Below are 12,054 nucleotides of genomic sequence, written 5' to 3'. Positions count from 1 at the left end.
GTATAGATAGGTAGGTTCGATACCCCGTAGCGTTAGAAATTTTATTTGTAATATAATGTTTAAAAATGTAATATATGTATTTACTCTAAACAGGACTATTATTATTTAAAGTCAAAACACTCGCAATCATTTAATATTAATTTTTTAAATACCTTGTTTGTCTCTCAACGACTAAGTGAAAATAGTTAATCAGTAGAGTGAATGACGCCTGAAGCAAAAGACCTTGGCCACTGATGGACCCAAGTGGGGAACCTTACATAACGACTTCGTGAGGTTCTTCGCTTGGGGTGATTGCTAGAGAGATTGATCAGCAACCTGGGTCGGAGCAGTGTTGCGGAACGAACGTGTTATTTACTTAAATAGCACGAGAATTCTGGATCAATCTGAAAAATCTCTATCCCTTCCACAGACTACTCCTTTCCCCTACCGAGTGAGTCACGCCTACCCCGAAAGGGAAATGGCTTAATGTTGTAATAATAATACGCTCCAATTCTGCAGTAAAAAAGAATCAAATTGATTCCCCTATTTCAGTGACAGCTACTCTTCATAAAATTGAAACCCGAATTATTCAAATCTAGTAAAGCACCAATTGATCCCGTCCGGGCCACGTTCGGGCTCCCCGGCCAGCTCACGGCCATGCTCCATGGCCGGATGCTGGCCGGATTCCGACCAGAAGCCCCGGCCACAGCCCGACTTAAAGTTGGGCTCCCCAGACAGCTCCCGGCTTAAAGCCGGGCTCTCCAGCCGTAGAATGGCCAGCTCCCGACTTAAATTTCCGTCCCGATAATCCTAGAGGTATTATTTATCGGAAGTTGAATGAAAACGCTGCAAACACTTAAAAACTACAATTATCCGATGGCATATATAATTTTTATTATGGAGCGGAGACAAATTATCCGTCTTAGGATAATTGTAGTTGTCCATTGTTTGCAACGTTTTTATCCAACTTCAGATAAATAATATTCCTCGGATTTACTGTGTGATATATGACTAGGCCAGTGACAAATAAAAATATTCTAACATAAAAGTGGGAGAAAAGTACTATTTAGTCATATACGATTTGTAAATAATAAATGTAAATAAGTATGATTAATAATTTGAAAGTAGAAAATCGTCGGGCAGTGGCGTGGCAAGGTCGTGACGTCACAAATTATACAAACGCCTGATTCGAATTAATGTTTATGTGCCACATTGAATTCAATATGAAACACTTGAGATCTTAAGTCGAAATACAAAGAATTTTTAACAAAATAGTTCGATTTTGGAACTATATAATAGGAACAAATTTTTAAAGGAAAAGTTGAATTTTAAATTTAAGAAAGATGACTTTTCAATTCAAAAAGACCAATTCTCAACAGAAAATTGAATTTCTAAACAAAAAGATACATTTTCAACATAATAGTTGCATTTGTAACCAAATAGTACAATTTTCGACCTACGAAAATGTAGGGCAAAATGGATGAATTTCCAATAAAATTGTCGAATTTTTAACCAAATAGTTGCATTATCAACCTACAAAGATGATTTTTCATCCAAATGGTCAAATTTTTAAAGACACAAGATTAAATTTAAAGCAAAAACGGCCACATTCTCAACCAAATAGTTTAATTGGCAAAGAAAACACACAAATTTTTCAGAAGATACTTGAATTTCCAATGACGAAAGGTCGCTTGAGAATTCAAGACTTTGGTAGATGTCACTATTTAGTACAAAATTAAATTGATTTGTAGAATTTTTTTTAATTTGAAAATTAATTCAGCTAAATGAAAATCGAACTATACCATTATTGGTTAAATATTCTATTTAGTTGAAAATTTAGGTATTTTGTTGAAAATGAGTTATTTCTGGAAGAAAATTAATCTTCTTGGTTGAAAGTTGAACTATTTGATTCAATATGTATGTATTTTGTCGAAAATTCGTCTTTTTTAGCAGAAAAATAATCTTCCAAGTTAAAAATTTAACTATTTTATTAAAAATTGGTCTTTTTGGTTTAAAAATGTATATCTGTTTTAGTAGAAGTGTAATAATTTTTGGGTAAAATGCAACTGTCTGACAGAAGATTAATCTGTTTTAGTAAAGGATTCAAGTATTTTGCTAAAAATTTGTTTTTCTTGGTTGAAACTAACTGTTTTTCATTTGGTATTAAAGTAGTTATTTGTTAAAATATCAAATTATACATTTTTTGTTTAAAATTCATCTTGTTAGATTAAAAATGCAACTTTTTCGTTCTCAATGCTACCAGAACATGCGTTTTTTTTTAAATGAATTTCCTTAGCTGATGGGTCAACTATTTTATTAAAAAATCAGATTATCGATGTCAAAATTCAACTGTTTTGTAGAACATTAATCTTTCTCCTTTTTCGTTAAAAATTCAACTACTTGGTTGAAAGTTGAATTACTTTGTTAGCTCATAAGAAACAGATATACTTTTCCTCCTCCCCTTCCCCTAAATGTTTCAATGTTATTTTTTTGATGACCCATAAATAAATTCACGAAAAAAAGATTGTCGGAAAAAATTATGCAAAAGGGGGTCAGGGGGGAGGGTACTTACGGAACCTAACAAAGGTGAGTACGTGATTCGAAATTTCAGCAAAAAACTGGACGTAATTTATGCACGACACCTAATCAGCCATTGAAACAATTTTCCGGTATGTTGTGATTTCTTGAATTGACGGATCTATTATCATAGCCAATTAGCGAAGAGGTTCAAACATATTTTTTAAGGAAAAGTAAAGAAATACTGATATTATCGGACAATTGTGAGAAAATATTGTATTTACTCAGGGTGGCGATTCGGCGGACGGATTTCAAATTCACGGTCATTTCCCGATTTTTGCCGGTCAATTTTTTTAATTTTTCCAACCAACCAAGCAAACCATTTATTTTTATTTATGGCGTTCATTCTAAGGGTATAAGCTTACGTTAACATAATAGAGCAAAACTTGGCTAAATGAATGAATTTTGAAAGAAATACTTAAATTTTGGACATGAAAAATATTCATTTTTAACAAGAAATGGAATAGTTAAACTTCTAGTTAAAAAAATTATTAAAAAAAAACAACGTACTTTCAAGAAAATAGTTCAACTTTTAACGTAACTGATGAATCTTTAACTAAAATGATGAATCTTGAACTGCAACAGTTAAATTTTAAACGAAAAGGATTAGGTTTCAACTAAAACAATTAATTTTTAACTGAAAGTGTTGAATTTTCAACAACAACAAATTTAGTTTCAGTAAAAAAGATAAATTGTCAACAAAAAATCAAATAATTAAATTTTAAGTAAAAAAATTACTTTCCGCAAAAAACTAACTTTCAAAACAATTGTTTCATTTTCAAAGAAAGTGATCAATTTTCAACTAAAAAGAATACTTGAATGTTAAACTTAAAATGTTAAATAAATGATAGACTTTAATTAAAATAGTTGAATTTTTTACCAGCGAAACAAATGTTTCAAAAAACAGGTTAAATTTCACCAAAAAAAGATGAATTTTCCACTAAAAAAGATCAATTTTTAAACCAAAAATTGAATCATTAAATGTTTAATGAAAAATGAATATGCAACCAGAGAGATAAATTCTTTTTAATTATGAAATATTCAACTGAAATAACGGTTAAATTTATAGTAGAAAAAACAAATTTTACTGAAAAAGAAAACACTTTTCAAGAAAATAGTTGAATTCTCGGGAAAAAAACTTTTTATTCAATGATAAAAGAAGTTTTCAATAAAATAGCTCATATTTAAAAAAAATAGTTTTTAATTAAAATGATGAATTTTCAACCAAAACAATTAATTTTGAACAAAAACTGGAAATTCAAGTTTTCAGTTGAAGGAATATATTTTCAAGCAAACTGATGAATTTTCAACAAAATGATGAATCTTTAATTGAAATAGTTATAAATTTAATACTAAAAAGATGAATTTACAACCATAAAAATTATTTTTCTAAAAACAGCAATTTTTTCAGTCCCCTTGTTTTCGACCTTCCTACTCTGAGACAAAGATTTGGCACACTGATATCGCAAAACCTCTATATTGAAACAAAGCGCAATATGATAACGTACAAGCAGGTTCCGGAGCTTTGCACGATATTATAATGCACTAACATCGTTTGGCCACTACTAGAACCCTCATATATATATAATAAAATAAAATAATAATGTACTGTGAAATCTTGCAATGTACTATATCACGATTTCACGCTATTATAATGCGATAACTACGATTTATAGTGCAGGATTAAAGATATACGAGGTGTCTTCAAAAAGTAAGATGACTTTTCAATTTTCGCGGGCTTCGTACATTCAAGTTTAAATTTTTTTGTTTTGTCGTGTTGGTACACTCGTCACGATCATATGTTCACAGTTTTGACTATATAGCTCGTGTTGTTTTTCTGGCAGAGGCGTAAAAGGTTAGAAGGGTTTGGTGTGCTTGGCGATTTTCTTCTTTCGAAAAAAAATGGAGCAAAGAGTTTGCATTGAATTTTGTGTGAAAAATGGAATCCAGTGCTCTAAAACTCTTGAAATGTTGACAGTTGCATACGGTCAGTCTACTCTGAGTAAAAAAAATGTTTATAAGTGGTACAAGCTGTTCCAAGAAGGCCGAGAGGATGTCGAAGACGAACCTCGCCCTGGACGTTGAAACGAAGATGTTGGCATATCGGTTGGCTCATGCCATGCTATCTTTTCGGATGTTTTGGGCATGAGACGTGTGTCCGCGAAATTTGTTCCTAAACTGCTTAATTTTGATCAAAAGATCCATCGCATGACCATCGCTCAGGAAAGATTTTCTGACCAAAAACAGCACCACGGTCATGTCTCAGCCTCCATATTCACCGGATTTGGCCCCTAGTGACTTTTTTCTTTTCCCAAAACTGAAGAAACCCATGAAAGGACATCGATTTTCAACGATTGAGGAGATAAAAACTGCATCGCTGAAAGAACTCAAGGCTATACCACAAAATGATTATCAGAAGTGCTTCGATGATTGGAAAAAGCGTTGGCACAAGTGTATTATATTTGAGGGGGATTACTTTGAAGGGGACAACATAAATATTGAGGAACAAATGAATATTTTTTGAGAAAACCATAAAGTCACCTTATTTTTTGAACAAACCTCGTATACTACAATCCATGCGATATCGTTCTCCGTGTAGAACTGGTGGCCCCGCAGTGTCTCATGAGATCAAGGCGAGAGCGGTTGCGAGTGTCGTCTCAAAAGGCCCGCAGTGAGCGAGTACTCAGTCAAATATTTTACGCAATAGCATGCATTCATATTGGAAACGGCTCCGGCGGCCCTGACTGTTTACGTTTCGATACCCCCCGAATTTAGTCCAAGGCTATTTGAAGTTAACCACCAACACTGGAACGAAAAGGAGAGTTTGGTGTAAACTGAAAAATCTGTGACTGTAGATCAATTAAAAATCACTTTTCTAAATTGAAAAATATTATTAAAATAATGGAAATTTGCATTCTTCGGCGATCATAAGTAAGTTCCCGGGTTTTTCCCGATCAATAAAGTTCCCGGTCATTTCCCAATCAAGTCGCCACTCTATTTTTGTCATTTTTTCCGAAATGGTAACCTGAGGCCTATATGTTGCATATCCCTTTATAATCCAATCCTTTATAATCCAATCGTATACCAATGCATAATATGTACTACATACAATCATGCGTATGCATTAAAAATTAATGATCGATAACTGTAGTTGAAATGTATGCGTTAGGTGCACATTTTGGCTTCCTGCATCGACTTCGTCGTCTTCCTACACCTACAGCTATAGTATATGCGTAAAGAAATCACGGAGAAAGAAAGTCGAGACAGCATATGATTTATCGGTTATTGACTTTTAATAGACTTACTAACGATATTCTGTCAAAAGATAAATAATGGCTTTTACTGATCTGTCAAAATACAAATACACCCTTTGCATCTAATGACAAATTAACATGGGGATTTAAATGGGAGAAGCTACGTATTTGAAAAAATTACTTGTTATTGACTTTTTGTACATTAAAGTTTAGTCAATTCTGAAAGAATATTCAAGGAATAACTTTCACTCAATGACTTTAAATTTCAACCCCCTCTCCTCCAACCACCAAACTTCTTGCTCTGTGCCCGATAAATGCAAAAAATTAAAAATAGCAATTTTATGGGTAATTCATACTAAAAACGGTATTTTTTAAACTTTTTAAACGTTAATCATTCTTATTCGAGATAAGTGACAAGTTTTCAAATATTTTAAAATAATTTTCTGTTGTTTAAACAATTTTTATTTGTTTCATCATTTTTTTCTCGTGAGTCGTGAAAAGTTATTATTTTTTGAGATAAATGGTATACTTGATGAATTTAAGAAATTTTATGTTTGATTAATATATTTTGCAATTTTTTTGCATAATTTATATTTGTCATCACTTACTCCTTTTCATAGGAAAAGTCGAGGGAAAAGTGGAGAAAATTCTAATTTTTCTCTCTTCGAATAAGTAATTTCTTATCTCAATAAAATCTACCTAAAAAATAACTATCAATAGAGCAAGTGAAAAAACAGTTAAAAAAATTATTCTTATTTAAAAAATCAGGGTATAAGTTCTGAGATAAGAAAATATTGAATAGAATAAGCGACATAGTGTAAGAGATTCGGAAAAATTAGAATTTTCTCCATTTTTCCTCTGAAAATGCGCAAGTAAATGATTATTAATTGTTTAAATAATGACAAATTTTCTTCTACAGAAAATATCACTTTTAATATTCAATTTCTGCGTCATTAATTACTCCAGAAAATTGTAACTTTTCAAGACCCACAGCGGGAAAAATGATTTGAAAAAAAGAAAATTGTTTATATAATTGTAAACAGAGAAATATCACTTTTATCACTCAATAACTGCGTTATTAATTCTATGAAGTAGTAACGAATTTTTAACAAATTACATAAATTTTCAACCAAATAGTTTGAACCAAATGTGTGTGATTTTAGTCCTAATTTCATTTGATTAATTTCTGGTTTTTATTTTCAATATAAAAAAAGCGAATTTTCTATGAAGCAGTTTAATTTTGTATCAAATAGTTGAAATTTCACAAAATTGTTGTATTTTCAAACCAAAAAGACGAATTTTCTACACAAAACAGTTGCGTTTTTAACCAGAGAATACTAATTTTCAACAAAAAAAGTTGGTATTTTTAACCAATCAGTTGAAATAAAAACGAAATAATTAAATTTCTATTATTCACTGTATTAGAGAATACAAATTCCTGACTCTCTTAAAAAAAAATTTCGAACAAAATAATTTGTTGAATAATCAAGCAAGATATAAATATATGCAGTATAAGAAAAGAGAACGTAGACTAAAAATTGATACAAAAAGTGGACTTCTCTTTAGGAGAACACGATGAAACACTGGAAATAACTAATACCATTGTGTTTAAATAATTCATGGATATAAAATTTCTTTTAATTATTTTCAACAATCAATCCTAGTAATATTTGTAGCAGAAGAAAGCAAATTCCTAAGTTTCATAGAAACAAATTGTTTAAACAAATTTCATTTATTTAAATAAATAATAAAGCTGAGGTATTTGAAACGTATAAAATACCTATATCACAAGGCGACCCAGATTATGATTCTGTTAAGACAGACCATCTTTTTTCGGAGTTAACAATTGTTTAAACAAATGAAATTGGAACCAGATTTTCATTAGTGTAAAAGTTATAGAATTTAAGATTAAAAGCGTCAATAGCTAAACAACTGAAAATTGATATGATCAAAATTAAATAATATTGGAATCCAAACTTTCAAGTTGAATAATTTAACAATAATATCAGTTCTAATACAAATTTAAACTGTAAACCGTCCAATTTCAAATTTAAATAATTAAAAATTGTATACAATTTAAATGTTGAGAAAAAAGTATGAGAAAATATTAAGAAGCTTAGAAGTATTTCTTGAATAAGTCCGTTTGGAATTGTTGGAAATTTCACTTTGGATCGTCAAAGTTAAGCAATGCTTTAAAGAAAAATTTTTATTTTGAATGAACAAATTTTAAATGGTGCATTTCAAAAATGGTAGTATTTTATTAAATGATGACTTTTTTCGAGGAAAACATTATCTACAACTGAACTGTTTTCTATTTTAAACGAATATTGTCATCATTTATTAAATTCAACCAAGCTTTTAAATTTGGTACCCAGCGAAAGTGAAAAATTCATTGACAAAAACTATTATTAAAATAATTACTTTTTGTAAGTTTATAACTTTTTTATAAAAAATAAGTTTTTTATTGCATAAGATATGACTGATACTTAGTTGAACTTTCTAATAAAAAAAAGATAAATTTTCGATCCAAAAAGACAAATGTACAACAAAACAGTTTAATTTTTGACAGCAAGAAAACTTTTCAACAAAATTGTTGATTTTTCAACCAAAAAGATTAATTTCTTACCTAAAAAGAAGAATTTTCAACAGCAAAAAAATTTTTTAACTACGGGAGTTAAGGGGTAATAAGCAGAGGGGAAGTAGGGAAAATTAGGGTAGGGAAGTAGGTGAAAAGGGCTCGGAAAGGGAAGCAGTGGAAGAGTAGTTTCCTGTCTACACTGTTAGAAAAATTTTTACGAGGTCAGTATAGGTCAGTATAGCAATGTGCGTGAAAACTCAACGTGCTTTAATTTCTTTAAATCTTGTCAAATATAGTCAATTAAATTAATAATATAGAATTTGTTGACTGAATTGTTATTTATTATAAAAGTGCAATGTACGGGTAAAACTTTTTCCTAATTTCGCTCTAAATGGTCAAAATTTAAGGCAAGGACAGTTAATTGTAGGTTAGGTCTGCTATTTATTTGCTTAATTAAACTTTTCAACTTTAAATCCAATTTTATTTCTCATTAAAAGGGAGAAGGTATCATGTTTTATTACTTACAATTGAAAATAACTGCTAAATTTATTCTGGATTTGTGCAAAATGGAATTATCTGATTTTTCTTGTAAGTGATTAACATTAATGTATATGAAATTTAATATATTCGCCCTTAATGGCGATTTCATATGCTTGATATCTTAATTTTAAAACACAAGGGTGTATTAAATTTAATATTATTTTTAACAGTGTACCTTCAATACGTCTGCAAAATTTTCAAGTTAAACTTGAACATAACTACTACAACTCTATTTTTCTTATTTATATAAAAAAAACTTTACCCTGGATGCCTGTCTATGACACTTGAACTTCCAGAGGATCGAAAAGTTATGCTTCACGTACGTATATACCCTCTTTGTCAGGGTCAATGCCAATTGCCCTGACCAGGAATGTAAATAAGTAATCAGGAGGAAATCGACAATTAATACTAGACCAGGCAGAAAAATTATACGGTGGACAAAATATGTATTATTTTTATACAAAATAATGTATGAAAAATTAGACATTAAAATAGTAGGTAACAGTAAATGCGCACGTTCATGTCCCCGGGGTTTAATTCCCTCACATTAAAAATATAAGCAATATATTAAAAATTGGTTTAATAATGGATTTTTATATTGCTTATATTTTTAATGTGAGGGAATCACATTAAAAATATAAGCCATATAAAAATCCATTATTAAACAAAATTTTGAATATTAAGAGTTTTCGAAATTTCAAACTTTAATTAATAATTTGGAATTAAATGCGCTTAAAATTAAAACAAAAATATTATAAGATTTTGAATTGAAAACGTTCTGAATCATATAATTTTTAATAAGTTAATTTTTAAAAAATGACAATATTTCGAATGGAATGAAAAGTACTTGGACATGTATCATTTCTAAAATAAACGCGTTTGAAATTAAATAATTTGACATTGAATGGCACTGAAATTGATCAATTTTAAGTCAGAAGATTTCAAATTTGAAAAATTTCAGAATAAAAACTTTTTACATTGGAATATTTTATTTAAAAATAGTTGAAATCGTATCATTTCTATTTCTAAGCGTTACAAATTGAACAATCTTATTTTTAATTGAAGAATCTCGAAATTGCATACTTTTAGATTAAAATTTGAAAAATTGAACCATTTAAAATTTAAAGCAGCCGTAATGTGAATCCTGCACAAGCTGGAAAATGGACAATTCTTAGTCTGACAGAAAATTCCGTAACGGCAAACATTTCGTACTTTCTAATTAAAAGTGTTCAAAATTGAATAACTTTAAATTCGAATTATTTTTAATTCGTACCGATTCAAATTTAACAAAATTTGAAATTGGAAACTAAATTGAATGTTTCGAAGTCAAAGCTTCTGAAATTCTACGATTTTAAATTGCTATTACATAAAAATATGTACTATGGATTATGAAACAAATACTTAAACAAGAAATAAGTCAAATTTGGTATCTATGTAAAAAAATATAATACAAACATACTTTGCTATTGTTTCCAAAGAAGATATTATCACAAACCACGCAAGATCAGTCTTCATTAGTCATCAGTCACCAGTATCTAAGAGTAAATAAGGAAATATAATCAATCGCAAAAAAATAATAAAACACGAATACATTGAATGATAAATAAAGCCGATGAAATTAATTTACTCATACGTTACACCATCTCTGAAATACGTGAATAAATAAGGTTGAAATTAATAATATCATAAAATTTGAAGGGCATTAGAATTTTACACATATACCTTTCTATATAGATAAAATCTATAATGACGTTCCAATACCTAGAACAAAAAAAAAGATAAAAATATATTTTAACTAAATGATTTTAACACATATAATAATTAACAATTAATTTATGAATGTCACAAGATTTAAATAAACATACTTACCTGTGTGAAACCATCAAGAAACACAATATTTCACTTCCAAGAAGAAAAATCGGAAACCGTATAATATACAGTTTAGGGTAATACATTTTGTAAAGCAAAATAAAAAATTATTTTTAAATCTGAACATCCACACTGTCGTAAATTGCATACCTTTAGTCAAAAAATAAAATAGAAAACGGATATAATTTCGAGGTTCGCTAATTGAGTTTTGTCTACTTCATATTTTTCTTTGGTTGTTTTTATTTTCTCAGTGCCTTGAAAATACATGTGTTAAATATGATACATTACCATCATTATACATCATTTGTTGGAAATTCTTAAACTTGTTTTTGAAGAAAATAATAATGTTATTTTACTTATTTCCCATTTTGCTATGAGAATTTAACATGCAGTGTGCTGATTACAAAACACAAAAAGTTACTTATTATAGAAAAAATTGACACAAGTAAGAAAAAGTTACATACTCTTTTCCTTATAAATTAGTTTTAACAAATTAATTACATTATTTCAAATTATGGTAATGTAATTGTCTTGCGAGATATTACAAACATAAAAACAACAAAAAATCAATGGAAGAAAAGACAAAAATCCAATAGAAGACCTGTAAATCATATACGAATTAGTTTTTTTTTTCTAAATATGTCGACTTAAAAGGTCTATTCAGAAAAAAATGATCCTGAACCCAAAAACTGTTTTCTTGGATATACAAGAAAATTTGGTTGAATCCAACAAACTTTGGTTGAAATATTTAATCGATCTAACCAAACTGTTATGTTGGTTCAACCAAATATTCCATCTAACAAAAGATTTGGTTAAAACCCATAAAAAATGTGTTGGACCACCAAGTATTTTGTTATTCATATAACAACCACATTTTACGGTCGAAGAAACAAAATTTTCGTTGATTCAACCAAATCGTTTTTACATAGAGGAGTACTGTTAAAGGCTAAAGTACGCCGAAAAAACCCGGAAAAAATAGCATTAAATCAAGAAAATATTGGTAAGAATACGGACCATACAGTAATTTCTGGATAAAAAAATGTGTTTCTTTTGAATCGAGTACATTTTCTTGATACAAGGAAAATTTTCTTGGATCAAGAAAGTATTGTATACCGTCCATATTCTTAGCGATATTTTCATAATTAAATGCTATTTTTTCGTGTATGTAAACTAATATCATATTATAATCAAATATTTATGTAAATCAGGGTATTTCTTTCCGAATTGGCAAATGTTTAAAGCCATAGAATTATACCA

The sequence above is a fragment of the Belonocnema kinseyi genome, chromosome 10 (genome assembly GCF_010883055.1).
Source record: "Belonocnema kinseyi isolate 2016_QV_RU_SX_M_011 chromosome 10, B_treatae_v1, whole genome shotgun sequence".
NCBI classification, from domain to species: Eukaryota; Metazoa; Arthropoda; class Insecta; order Hymenoptera; family Cynipidae; genus Belonocnema; species Belonocnema kinseyi.
The sequence above is the reverse complement of the archived record's forward strand: the minus strand, read 5'-3'. Positions refer to the sequence as shown.